The sequence below is a fragment of the Myripristis murdjan genome, chromosome 24 (genome assembly GCF_902150065.1).
Source record: "Myripristis murdjan chromosome 24, fMyrMur1.1, whole genome shotgun sequence".
Lineage (NCBI taxonomy): Eukaryota > Metazoa > Chordata > Actinopteri > Holocentriformes > Holocentridae > Myripristis > Myripristis murdjan.
The window spans coordinates 18,613,969-18,628,557 of record NC_044003.1 but is presented as its reverse complement, the minus strand read 5'-3'; the positions used below and the strand labels follow the sequence as shown (position 1 = coordinate 18,628,557).

The following is a 14,589-nucleotide window of genomic DNA, read 5'->3' as shown; positions in this document are numbered from 1 at the left end:
AGTTTTTAATACATATTATGATGTACTCTTTCATGTGGTAAAGATATTATTCAGTGAAATTATTACTTTTTGTTGTTTTAATCAAGTTGAAATTATTATCTCCTATCCGAGGACAACTGGTTTTGTAGGGCATGGGCCAACATATAATCATTAAATTAATACAAATTAAAAATAAACCTATGAAAAAACCTTACAAATGTGCAAAGGACCCCCTGATTATGCCCTTGATTCTTTTTATTCATTAAAATGTTGTAAATTTCCAGCAGAAATAGCATTTTTCTTAGTGGGACATGATTTATCCAAATTCTCAAGAATCAGTGATATATATATATATATATATATATATATATATATATATGTGTGTGTGTGTGTGTGTGTGTGTGTGTGTGTAGAGAGAGAGAGAGAGATTTTTGTTTTGTTTTACAATTTTTTGAGTATCTGAAAATCATGACCCATCGCTATCTGAAACATACAAATTTAGTTCAGAATCGTAATACTATTTTGTTTAACATGGTATAACATTGGCTACATCCTTAAAAAGTCATGTAACTGAGATTTATGTTTGCATTAATAACAATTTTTACTGTCATGCCAGAAAAGACAGCTTCAATGACATCCTATGGCTCTCTCACCTACATACTCGTGCAATTTTAATGTTACAGGATTATCAATAATAAAAACTCAAGGTCTAGGAATTGCGCAACCATTATGTCCTTTAAATATCCTTTGACATAGTTATTTTTAACCTAATAATGTTTTTTTGGTTTCCGTCATAATGTGACAGAAATCAGAATCAGTATTCGCCTTTCAATTACCTGAAAAACATCATGCATTTTCAGCATTCCTCATTCAGTCTAGCTCTACACTATGCTTACATTATGTGAGTGGCATCCTTGCATTTCCCATTTCAAGTCTCATCCAGTTCTGCACTGCTGCCATTGTATTGCTTTAATTTTAGCAGGCTTGATGCTGCAATATATTTCACAGACAAGCTGCACAGGGAGACGGACACTAGAGTAGGTGCCAGCTACTATTTAACCTATTGAACCTCCACTCTGGCCACAATGTAGTTTCAGGTGTCATGTAAAATATGGAAATGCTCTGGCTGAGACAAGCGCAAATAAAGACCAATGCAGGTATTGCGCTGATTTCTTTCAAGGCAGCGAAAAGACAGAAGAACACAGTAAGAAAGATGAGAGATTGAAATAAAGGAGGGAAAAGGAGACCATGGCAGACCAGACACATTCTTCCAAGCACAAGAGCAAAGCTGCGGTTGTGATGTGAGTCTAAGCCCATCTCATCTTATCAGGTGAGGAACGCTCTATCAACTGTTTCCATCTTAGAGTTGCATGAGGGTCCCCTCTAACCTCAAAAAGCTGCTTAGCATCTTTTCTAAATGCATGTCACATGAAAAAAATGAGCAAACCCACATCATGTCAAGAGGAGGACAAACATGGCAAAATGAGGTGGTTATCAGAACGATGCATGACAAGAGGAAGTGTTGGTGTCACACACATATCCTGCAGCAGAAGCTGCAGTCTCCTCAACCCTGTGGAGCAGGGAGGCCAGAGATAAGTTCAGAACTGTTTTCCTCGGTCACTTGGGGCTCACATTCAAAAGGCAGACTGTGTTGGAACAGCAGCGATGATGTTTCTGTGTGTATGTTTTTGTATAGTGACACATAACACTAGATAGGCCAGTGGATTTTGTGGTCCTATGAGAAGGCCAACAAGCCATCAATTGTAGGGGATAAATATAATTATAGCTACTATTTCTTTTCTTGCTTCTGAAAACTTAACACTGGATTTTACAAAAAGTGGGTCTAGGAAAAAAAAATTCGGCACTAAAATTCAAAACAGCCATCAACTAACTGCAGCTTGGACCTGATGAAATTAATATCAATTATGTGAAAATGAGCTATAGCCTACACATAAAAAAAGTCTCATAAAATGACTGACAGCAAATAATTAATCCCAACTGTGGTACGTTTCAAAGTTAGTAAATAATCCAGGTAACCTGATAATTTGCAACATTATTATTGTTAATATTAAGGCTGCGTGGTACTACAAAAAAAAAAAAAACGATATTGCCATATCTTTTTTGTGTGATATATATATTACAATATGAAAAAATAGATTTCACCAGATACATGCAGTGTGTTATTCATGTACAGATATACAATTAACAATTCTAATTTTCATCATTTCGGCACTTTAAAAAGACAAACACCCTGATACCACACTTGGTCCAGCCCTTTGCCACCTCTCCAGAAATCAGTTTAGACTCCTCCACTTTGGTTTCACCTATGCCACTCTGCCACTGGCATGGACAAGAGGACAGAGAACAGGTACAGGAAAACCATAATAAACTTTGCAAACAGACTGTGTTGCAGTTGTGTTATTTACATGTAATCTACAATTTTTAATGATGTCCAAATGTACGCTTAATCTGCGTGTTGGATGATACACACATATTGTGCACACCAAATACCAGGAGGCCTCCCTTGCCAGTTTTCCTTTTGCTTCGAGGAGCAAAAAAATTGTAGCATGATGTGTTTGAGTTTATTTGACTTACCTGTGTGTGCGTGTCCTGCAATGTGATTATTGCTCATGCAATGTAGATACTGAAATTAGGGCTAAGTGATATAGATATATCCCTAAGATGCCATAGGGATGACCGTTGGTGCTTTCACAAAGTATTTACACAAGAAGATTTTTGAAAACAGTCATTAGTGATGTGGATGTGATGACCAAGCAGGTAGAGACAAATAATAAAAACCGTTACAACAGTCTAATAAGTTCAGAAAATTGTATCCCTTTACTGTGATGCAACCTTTAAAACCAGGAGAGGATAACACTTCTGCCATATGACAATATTATGATATCAAAAAAAAAAAAAAAAAACGACTTCTAGCCTCATATCATGATATAAATTTAATATCATTATATTGCCCAGCCCCTGCTGAAACGATATATCGCGCAGCCCTGGTTGATATGATGCTGTTATGAAAGTACATTGCCTTGTCACTCAGAAGAAAGGGCAACCTAATCCTACTGGTCTACAGCTTCTATTGACCAATAAATCATAAAAAAAGAAACACTGGATCCCACTAACAATGCTGAAGTGTCTCAAGAGCTGCACTGCTGTCTTTCCAAACATGCCTGTTTAACACACCAGTGGCTCTGGTTCCAATTAGTTTAAATGCTACATCCAAAGAGAGTCGGCGGAGGAGCTCTACTATATTCCTTTAATTGATGGTTGTGCTACTATCCTATTTCATAGCAGAGTTTCTGCAAAGGAAACTTGAAAAACACTTCATTAGCATGAAAAGCTGCTCTTTAATTATTCCACTGCGTTTGACCCTGATTTACAAGAGGCATTACACAGGATAATTTTTCTATTTTGAGATAATTGAGTTCCCTGAACAATTCACCAGTTGGTAAAGTTTAGTGATATTGGGGTTAATGTGCCTTTGATCCAAGACTTAAGCTAATAGGTACTGACGTCTGCAATTTTAGTTGGTTATTTTTCATTTCCAGACACCAATCACATAGAGGGGGGAAAATTTCTGCAGTCAACCATGCATTTCTCTAAAATGACTTTGTTAGCATAGCTAGTGTTCACCACTGAAACCAAGCTTTCACGTAGTTTCCAAAAATGAAGAATAATTATAAAAACAAACGTGCCCCCTTCACCTCCAAAACTGTATCTGTTGTTGAAATAACTGGGTCAGATTCATTCATGTGGTAGTACCACATCGCTCTGCTGCAGATGCATCGTGCTGTGTTTTGCATTGTTTCGATTTATTCTATTTATGCATAAACTGAACTTGTACATGCATAACTTAAATATTTCATCTGGTTTCTAACAGCTCTCTGGGTTTTTGGACAAAATCATTTCAGCTATTCAGAGAATCAAAATTGAGGTGAAATTGTACTGTATTACTATAATTAATAAGCACACCTAATCAGTTTCATGTTAATATGTTTCTGCTTAATTTGGAGTGGCAGTAGACCAAATGTTAAAGAGAGAACCTGAAGGTTGCCAGTCAAATAGCCTGACAATCCCTTGAAAATCTGCGCTGAGATGATGGATCAGAGACACCACCATCAAATTACCCTTGAGCAAGGCACTTAACCCTCAACTGCTCCACCGGTGCAGCTCAAAGGCAAACATTGTGACTCTAGTTGTGCAGGGCAGCTTTCAGGTAGAAATGTTGGGGGAGGAGGAGGACAGTGATAAAATGAAATTCTTGATGGGTTTTAAAAAATGACTTTGACTTTAAAGACATCCATGGTTCAAGGTCTTATCAGGTCATGCTAGGCTAGAAACAGAGGATGTGTCCATTTAAGGAAGCTAAGACAGTGATTTTAGAGGAATGGGAAAACTGTCAGAGATGAAACCAAGACCCAAGGTCAGGGACAAGAGAAAAGGACTGGGGGGCTGCCCACAGTCTGCGTATAAGATATGGTTCACTCCTCATCTGTTTACTGAAGCAACAGACGAGAGGGAGACAGTGAGAAGGTAGGCTGTAATAATACCTTTGAATGCAGAGCATATCATGCACTCAAAGGCAGGGCTGCAGACGGCCAGCAAAGTGGAACTGAATCTCCTCTGCAGAGCATTCACAATAACCAAGAGGCTGACGACAGCAATACTGAGCTGAGCAGCCTGAAGCAATTTTCACCTGATTGCACAGAGTGGCAAAGTTCATTTGGAAATTTTATAAGAAGTTTAAAGTCTAAAATATGGCTTATGTGAAACACCTGTAAGCTAGATTCACTGTTAGAGATCTACAAATTGCAGGCTGTACCAGTCCTGACAAATCAGTCAACAGCAGTGTGACTATGCATAATCACCACTCCTGAGTCGGACACACAACTTAAACAAACAGAGTTTGGTCCCATCTGGTGCCTTAACACATCAAACTCCTCAAGCTGTTTCATGTTATGTAAACTCAGATAAGTCCTCAAATTCAAATCACCACCTTAATGTTTCCAATGGTGCATTTAAGTGGGCAACAGACCAAATGGGAACATAAGAAGAGCGGTTTGCCTGGAAGAGAGGACCTGCCATATTTAAGTGTAACTTAACATCAAACAAATCCCATAAATGACAGAGAAATGCCCTAAAAGCTCAAGAGAAGAATCAATGTACCCTACCACTAAAATGGAACAGAGTCCTTTACAGTCAATAGCAGTTGTCTTTGTTTTCCAATTACAGCACATGGAAAGTGGGCTGCATAAACATTTCGAGATTTGGCCACTCAGAACTAAATTACTTGATTATGTACTCTAAAATAGCAAAGTGCACTGGGAAATTTGATTACCATACTTTACAACAGTCCACATCTTTATAATTTATATTTTCATTTAGCATTATCAAATTTTCGTCTGCTAGGTCCAACACCTGCAGTGTTCAAGTGCTGCCATTCAGTTTGGTGGACAAAGCTTTTCTAGCACTCATGTTTGCTAAACATTGTCTAACTGTAGGAACTGATCCAAAGCTCAGAAATGTCTACATTCAGAGTGTATTGTTAAAGCCTAATTGTGCTCAGCTACACCAAGCCATAGCGTTACAAACTAGAATGCAATACCATAAACAAAATGTGCAAATCTGACTCCAAACAGTTGGAATGATTCTGCAGAAATGGCAAAGCCTGCAAATGCACAATGTGAAAGTAACCTGCACTGAGCAGGCTACAGCCAGTAGTGTAGTCAGCTCGGCAGTGTCATCCTCGATGTATGCAATTTAACCCTTGAACTGGAGAGTGCACCGTGTGTAATGGAGGATTCCATTTGAAGCTGAGAAGTCAAGAGAGCTCAACAGGGGGAGGGGGCTCCAATAAGAGCCTGTCTTCCTGACAGCCGCACACAGAAGTGGGGGAGGGTTAAAAAACACCAAGCCCTCTTCCTGAGTCTGCTGCAGTGGGCATAGTGTGATGGATCCTTCCCTTGCTCTTGCTTCTACTTATCTGAATCACATTTGGCAATCTTGAACACTTATATACAGAGTGACTTGTACAGCAAGCGCCTGCGATATATTATGAACCCATGTGGACAGGCCACCGAGTGAAAAGCTGTCTTAAAGAACATAACTCATGGATCAGGTTAGACCTTTAAACTACTTCAGGGCCAGAGTCTGCTGCCCCTTATAGAAAATATGTTCTGACATACAGGGAACAAGAGAGGTAAGCCAATATCGTTTCCTAGGTTAAACTGACTCTATGCCGTTGATCCAAACAACAAGCACTTGTACTCCATCCAACACACTCGTATAATTATCCTTCCCCTTGTGAAAAGGAGAAAAAAAAAAACACTCCCCCTCCCTCTGCTCTGATTGGTGATAAGTTGTTGTGCAAACTGCAAATGATAAATCTGGTAACAGGTTTTTCAGGAAAGAAGATTTGACTGCTGGCACAGGCCTCACAACAGCATGCCACAGTCTTACCTTGTAGCAAACAGCTCTCAAACAGCTCTCATGTTTTAGCACAACGTGTTTATTGCATGATACCAAACCCTTGAAACAGGCAGAATTAATTCTTTATCTCTCTGAACAACCATCAAGGCAATGTGGTTTATATCATAAACCAGCCCCTTAAAACCATGTTGATTAAGCATATTAGCATATGCCTACTGAAAACAAAAGCAACATTTAACTTAATTGAATTTAAGAAACATTCAAACTGCCATTCTTTCCATGGGTGGGTTATGGAAAAAAAAAATCTTATCACATGAGATTTGTGCCACCGTTGCCCCAAGTCTCCAAAGAGTGGCAAATCAGCTAGGCTTCCTAGCAACATATTTGCCCGGCCACAGGCACACATGGTTTCAGTTAGAGGTCTGCACCTATAAACAGTTGGCCATGGCAGCTTATTGGTCAGGAAGTGCAATGTTGACTGCAAGTCAAGACAGGCACAAGCTGCTAATGAATGATATACACTCTACACCCTGCTACAACAACACAGTTTCAACTGGAGGTGTTTAGAGGTGGACAGAGATGTGATTCTGAAATCTTTAGAGCTGTTAATAAACCCAGCGCTCTAAAAGCAGCCAAACCAGAGAAGCCCATCAGTCAAAGTCTGCTGACACTACAAAATAAAATAAGAAGCCTGTGACATAAACAATCAAATAATGTGTATTTTGACTGGGAAATTAACTAAATCAAGGCTTAAATCTGCATTTCATGTCAACAAGGCAAAGCAGTGAGTATATTGAGAATTTCAAAGGACACTTAAGTTTCATAGCTGCCAAAGTAGTTTCAGAATTAAAAAGAGACTAACTGGACACAAGTTGGTCACATGCCAAGCTGGCTAACAGAACTGACAGACTTTCTAACCGCTACCAAAATTTAGCAGAATTTTGCTGTTGGTTGGTGTTAATATCAAGACCAGCTTAAGTGATGCAACATGGGGGGAAAAAAAAGATGGCAACTGAGTGTGCCAGCTGGATCACCACAAATGGCCACATGCCACTGTAAGTTAGAACAGGTAGAATACAAATTAATATCTTAGAACTTTTAATCCAACATCTGCAAAATGAATAACTCCTCTTAGTCCGCATTATGTGGAAATTAGAATGATTAAGTTTGGACTGGACTGGATGAAAAGACATGAGAGGCAGATGGGAGATGAGTTAAATATCTCAAAGCATATTCGCAAATATAAAAACCTGATTTTTAAAATCACTCAGTAATATTTCCCCTGTTTTTTTCCGCTTGCTTCCTGTTTATGGTGTGCAGTCACCAGAGTCTTGGCTAACAAACAAGTCAGCAATTTCAGAAACAGGTATGTCGCAACCTGCCTCTCAGCCCATCCTGGCACCTACAGCACCCCCTCCAAATGGATTAATAAACACAGGGGAAAACATGATGATTGGTTATCCCGAGCTAAACTTCCTTGAGGATCTACTCCCATTAAAGGAAAACAAACAGAGAGTTGCAGCCATCATATTGGATAGGAAAGCTGGCAGAGCCTCAGACCCACCCCTTCATCCACTTCAATCACATCTGTCAGCTTGCCTCTTTGAGGAGTACCTGATGCATGAGTGATAAGTGTGAATTGAGGTAAATTAACAACTTAAGAAAGTGGTAGATCATCTAGCTAGGTTATAAAACTATATCAAACTATCAAATCTGCAGTGGAGAGCAGTGCCTGTGGCTGCAGCTGCACACCCCTAAAAAAGGTCCTAGACACTGTTTAGGCCTTGGGGGACCTATTTACATTAACTTACTACGAAAATGGCAGGCTATATAGCAAGTTACTACTTTTAACAAGGAATTAGGCCTAACTAACATGTGTGGCAAATTAACTGATGTCAAGCGAGGGGCCACTTAGACAAACAGCTGTATATTTACCAAAAGAATAGCTGGGCTGCTTATCACAAAGTGTTACCATCAAAGTGCTGTGAATGTGAAATGTTAGCAACGGGGAAACAACTTATCAGGAGGCGACAACTTAGCTTTGAGGTTTTCTGGAGACAAAACATTTGGTATGTATGGCTGAGCGTAGCTACAGTTTCATGATTTAACATTTCCATCCACGACTTCTGTCTCACGACGGTTTAACGGAGAGCTCAATGGAAAATGTAGCCTAACATGGGCTACAAAACATGTAGCCTACGTCACGTTAAAATAAAGGGCTTTTAACACCTATTGGGACACAAAAATAAATTAACTAAGACTTAACGGCGAGGTTAACGGACGTGTTTTTAAAGTTTGTATGGCTGCTCCGAGACGGGAGCTGCCTGCAAACACTTAACGTTAGCTAGCTGCCTGCTGGAGACAAAACTTTTTCCACACCTGAAAAGTTTTTTCTCTCCATTTTCTTTCAGAGAGACTTCGGAGTACAACCACACAAGTGTTGATCGCACAACTTTTTCATCTAAAGTTACACAAATGTAAACCATGGAGCCGCCTTTTATTAGCAAAGCATCGGTAAAAAGCCTACCGTCTCCGCCGCCGCTCCCCGGGCCACCTTCAACACCCGACACCGCCGCCGGACCTCCAGAGGGCCGCGGTGCTGAAAGAAGAGAAGCCAAGAGGGGTCCAACTACTACCAGGGAGACGGAGATTCAACAGCACCGAGGCCTGGGCCTTCTCTATCCTCGAAATAGGGGAGGGATATTGCGCCTCAACCCCCCCGCTGTTTGAGAGAGACTCGGGAATACCTTTTTGACAGCTCCTCTTGTTCGGCCCCCCCTCGACAGCCCTTACTTTTCTCTTTCTTTTTCCTCACTTCCAGCAGATACGAATCAAAATACTGTGACAGAATATGGCGGCTGCATAAGCGAGCTACTATCGCGAGAGGGAGAGTTTTTCTTTCTTTTCTTTTTTTTTTTCTTTCCAAAGTTGTGTTGGGCTGGGGAGGAAGCGTGATTGCAAAATGAGCTGCTGCAGAAGATGCAAGCAAAAGGAAAAAAAAAAAAAAGAGTTAGAGGCAATCTTAAGGTTACTGGAATGGAAACTATGCAAGAGAAGTGGGGAAAGAACAAGGTGGGTGGTTGTCTGTTTTGGTCTGCCTCATGCATATCAAATGTGAGTATGATAATAATGTGATACTTTCTCTCTCTTTTTTTTGATCCGCAGATATTTGATTTTTGCTTGCCTCTCAACACAGACAGGGCAGAGGTCAGTCTCAGCTACAGATCAGCACCCCTGCAGCTGCAGTGTCCTGCTCAGTGACACTTGACAATTAATTAGATCCTGCAAGTGAAAGGCTGACCTTGCACTCTGACCTCTTTGTGGGGGTACAAGCAAAAAAACAGTCCCCCACCTGGATTAAAAAAAAATCTTATGAGCCATAGTCACAATGTGGACCTGCAGTAGAGAGTGCTAATTGCAACCTGGGTGCATTTTTTTTGTGCCCAAATGAAATTATGGATGCTTGCACCTACAGGAAATTACAAAATGATCAATCCACAGGAGGCTGGACTGACCAGTGTGACATCTTTTGCATCTCCAGTCCCTTTGGTGTCCATTGGTATAAGGCGATCTCAGACTGGCAGGTTGGTAAACATGAGCTGTCCTGTATACTGCCTTTAAAGCTCGGTGTGTTTTGTTCATTGACCCCAAATGCTCAGTAAATATTACGGATGCCAGCTAATCCTTAACACTTTGGATGAGTACTCTGAGTTGGTATTGGCAGTGAAAAAGTGTGGGTGTACCCCTGCTGAGAAGGAGGTTAATAGGGGTTGAAATGGCTCATTCATTAGGAGTCACGCTGGCTCATCATCAAAACAGGCTGTCATTGTCATGCGGCACTTAGAGATGAGTCAGCAGTTTATGAGTATCAGCCGCACCTTCATCACCTTGTGTCCCCGTCTGTTTTTTGGCACAATTTTAAACACAATTTGAGCAAGACCCTGTGAATTCTGAAACATAGCCCTGTATGTTCCCAATGCATAGATTTGTTTCCACTAGTCCCACATTGTCAGCAGTTGACTCGCTAAGATTTTGACCTACTTCCTGTTGGGTAGGAGGAGGCCTTTAGTCAAGTGGGGGGAAAGCATGACCAAAAGCTGAGCAGGAAAATGTGGCAAGTGAAGACCAATCAAAGTGTATTTTTGTCATGCGAGGATTGTAAACACTTGCAAAGCATCAATGTAATCACTGGTATGAATCCATACAAAGGTGTGTGTTTGGACAGTGTCATTGCCACTAATTTAAATTTTAGATTATATTGCCCTGGTTACTCACCTGATAGAGCGTGTACGACTTGGCCCGCATTGGTCCAAGCTCAGGCCATTTACTGCATTTTATCACCTCTCTCCCCTGCCTTTCCTGTCTGTTGTCTCTTTCTACTGTCGCTATGAAATAAAGCAGAAAAAAAAAAAAAAAAAAAAAAACATATCTAAAAAATTACATTTATACACACACACATATGCACATTTCAGCAATATATGCAGTGGAAATTGAATGTGAATTTGATCATTCTGAATGAAAGCCCCACCATGGTAATTTCATTGAAAGACCAAAACATCAAAGGGCTTCACATAACTGTAATTTGTGTAGCTGGAAAAACAGATACATTTATATGCCATAACAAATATGAAAAATATTGTTTTGATACTTTGCTCTGCCTTGGGCCGGGTGATGATGTGTTACAGTGCAAGTTCTAGAGTAGCTGAAGGATTAAATTAGTATTGGTTTCAGTTGAAAGTTTCACTGTCATATGGTAAATCATCAGTCCTCAGGATACAAGCACACACACACGCACGCACGCACGCACGCACGCCAACACACAGGTCCTTGCATGTTGCTCCAGTGCTGTTCCCGTTAGCCTGCACCCACTTTTAAATTAAACACTTACATTTTTTTTTTCTGCGTGGACACCATAAACAGGTGTCCCATTTAAATTTTTTTTACAACATAATTGATGTGGACGAAGTCTTGTGCCTCTTCTTCTTCTGCATTAACCCACACATGGGGTGAGTGAGAAAACAGACGCTTGTGGGAACCCTCATGAAAAAGGACGGCGCATTTGTTCTTCAGTGAACTGGGTGGAAACATATGGCGTCTCGTGTGTCTGCGTAATGCAGTGACTCACACGCAGTCACTCACTCATACACACACACACACACACACACACACACAAACTGTGGGCCCTGCTATCTTGCACAGACCATGACCCCTTGACTCTGGGTTTGAAGCCCCAGGAGCTGAAATCCCCCTCAACACAGAGAGCAAAGCCCCAGCACAGTGCAGGCTCTTATCCTCTCTGACCAGTGCTCTCACAGAGTATTCATTACATTTAACAATGCCTTATACACATTGTGGTAGTGCTGGGGTGGGGCGGGGTGGGGGGGTGGGGGAGATGTAGCAGGGCCAGTGAATCAGCGAAAAAATAAATAAATAAATAAAAAATAAAAAAAGGGGGGGTAGAATCGAACATTCCCAAGAATTTCCAATGACTTAACCTAGAATAGGCCTGTATTTTATTTCGTCTTCAGTTTTGGTTTTATCCCACAAGCCGCCTAACAAGTGCTGGATGGAAGTGGACTATGTGTGCTGTGGAATTAGCCCCTCCGCCCCCCCAGCCTCTCCACCACCCCTCCCCAGCCCACATACACACACATACCTAACTCCCCCGCCACACACATGACTAGATCCATCTCTCTCTACACACGCTGTACTGTACTGAGGCATAGATTACAGGAATGACACCTTGGTTCGAAGCAAAAAGTGCATCATGTGCACATAACAGCAGCCCTGCAGTAGCCGGACATGAAAAAACACTGTTGCAATGCAGCGAGTGTAACTGGCCACGGTCCTCAGATAGGCTTCTTGAGAAACAAGGCCGGCCACCCACATTCTTGGCATGGAAAGAGGCCCTTTTCTCACGGTCTGAGGACAGCTTGTCATGGGTCAGCAGTTTGGATTTAGCTCTGCAGAGGGTCTCCAGTCATTATTCCACTGTTAAAAAAAACTTGTGTGCTTGTCCACTGGCCATTTAGTAGCAGGTATACGGTGCAAGCTTGACATAGTGTTGTGAGTATAGGGAGAGCAGAGAGAGAAGCTGTGGCGGTTACGGTTGTGGTTGGAGGAGGCTTAAGAAAGGAAAGTTTTCTTGTAGTTCGCAGAAATCAGATACAAGAGCAGGAAAAGTCATTCTAGTCTCGCTAAAAAAGTGATACCCTTGCAGCTTACACATGAATGACACATTACAAGTCCATGAGTATACTGAGGCACATATTTGATATTATGTTAATGGGAGAAAAACCTCATAGCTCCAGTTGTGGTGATTTTCATGTTTTGACTTCCAAGGATCACATGTTCTTCTGCAGGATGAGGAAGTTCTACTGCCCATGGGTACGTTAAAACCCTGCTGGATGAAATAAAATGCATGCTGGTCAATATAAAAAAAAAAAAAAAGCTGACAATTTGCAGATACATGTTTTTCACCCAACAGCATCAGTGTCTAACAAATAGAATGAGTTGTTATACATTTATAAAAACTCTGAATAATGCATGAGCGAGAGACAGAGAGAGAATGGCATATTTTAATAAGATTAGGTACTGGATGTTTGAAAATGTGAAATAATGAAAAAGTAAAGGGATACATTCTACTTCACAGGAGGTAATACGTAGGCATAAACAAGGAACGGGCCTGTTTTGAACAGAGTACAGTCTTTATTGCTCAAAGGCAATAGAAATGTCAAGGTCTGTGGAGTGCAAGCATAAAATTGTGGTTGGAGGCTGCCCTCAAAGCAGTCATGAGTCTGTGAAAACTTTGGGAGTGAGTGGTGAGATGGCAGAGGCCCAGACACCGATCTCCTACTCTAAGGTCAAACTGACACTCAGAGCATCAGCCCAGCGCTTTCCTACTAGAATTACAGTGGATAGAAAGGAAACGCCTGTTGTGGCTCAGTCATCTCTATTGGTGAACCTAAGATGGCTGCTAGAGACTTCTAATGACATGCCTGAAAGGAGTTTGTGGATTGGGCATGAGAAAGTTTAATATTCATCAAAACAGCCAGTGCAATGTCAAGTCAAATGATTACTTTACCATGGTAACATCATTAATAGGGAAACTCATTAGCTTTCTCATCAGTGTTTACTTCCATAAGAGGCCAAATGACCCTTTGAAGAAATAGTTCACCCTATTATAAGAAAAAAAAAATCCAGCCATTGTCTCCTCAACCATATGATGTTGTTGAAGTTTTGGACCCATAGTGAAGTTGTTTTGCTACAATATGCTTGGATTAAGCTGCAAAAGTTGTTTGGAGAAATAGAATGGATATTTTCTTGACTTGTTAGAGTTGTTAAAACATGGCTCCCGTGAGAGAAGGCTGACCTGGAGCTGTGGAGGGTATTTCACTGTGTCTGGTGGTCCTCAGAGTGAGAAGATGATGACTGAATTTTTATTTTGGAGTTAGTTCCATTGAAGAGTGCTGAAAATGAATGCTCTTTCTACCCATTTTAATTCTGTAGTTCCCAACCCCAATACGCCCAGTGACAGAAAACACTCTTCTCCACTACACATCTGTGTCTGAGGAGGAGTGTAGAGCAGACTGTGGATCTAACATCCCACGCCCCGGCTGAGTTGGTTAGAGAGTCAGAAGTGGAAGACCACTGGTATTACATCCACACTGCCCACAATTGGCCTTAAGTAAGGAAATCATCCATGCGCATCTCTTCTCAAATGTCTTAAGTTTATTGAGGGGTTTTGACGAATCGAGAGGGGCTCTGTTACACCCTTCATCTAATCATCTAATCGTCTAAGTAATCAATACATAGAAGTCTGAAGATAAATATATGTACAGTTAAATTGATTGTAGTGCTGGTGAAAAAATAAGACAAACATGAATAAAAAATACCTTTCTCTAATGCCTCACCAGCTCGCTGCTTGGTGCCATTATGACATGGTGGTGTCTGTCATTCTTGTAAACACAATCACTCAAAAATAATACATGATAGAAACTTCATAACAGATTCCCCCTGTAGACTAGATGATTTGATTAGATTTTGTGGGACCTGAATCCATTTTCTTTATTATTATAAGTAGGAAAATGTGTTTCAGCACGTGAAGACAAGTATGGCAACATTTGCTAATTACTGCATTAAACGCTTTATTGAATAAGTTGTTATATT

At 40.8% G+C, this 14,589-nt stretch overlaps 1 protein-coding gene across 3 annotated transcripts in view; it reads right to left on the bottom strand.

The window, feature by feature from the left end:
- The window catches only part of tab2 (TGF-beta activated kinase 1 (MAP3K7) binding protein 2), a 45,589-nt gene extending 36,266 nt beyond the window's left edge, over nt 1-9,323 (bottom strand). For 2 of the 3 annotated variants that reach the window (XM_030047655.1, XM_030047656.1), the window contains exon 1: nt 8,948-9,323. The gene's annotated coding sequence lies outside the window, so the exon portion shown is untranslated. The remainder of the gene's footprint in view (nt 1-8,947) is intronic. The other variant, XM_030047657.1, reaches the window with a different exon arrangement.
- Between the last annotated feature and the right edge of the window lie 5,266 nt (nt 9,324-14,589).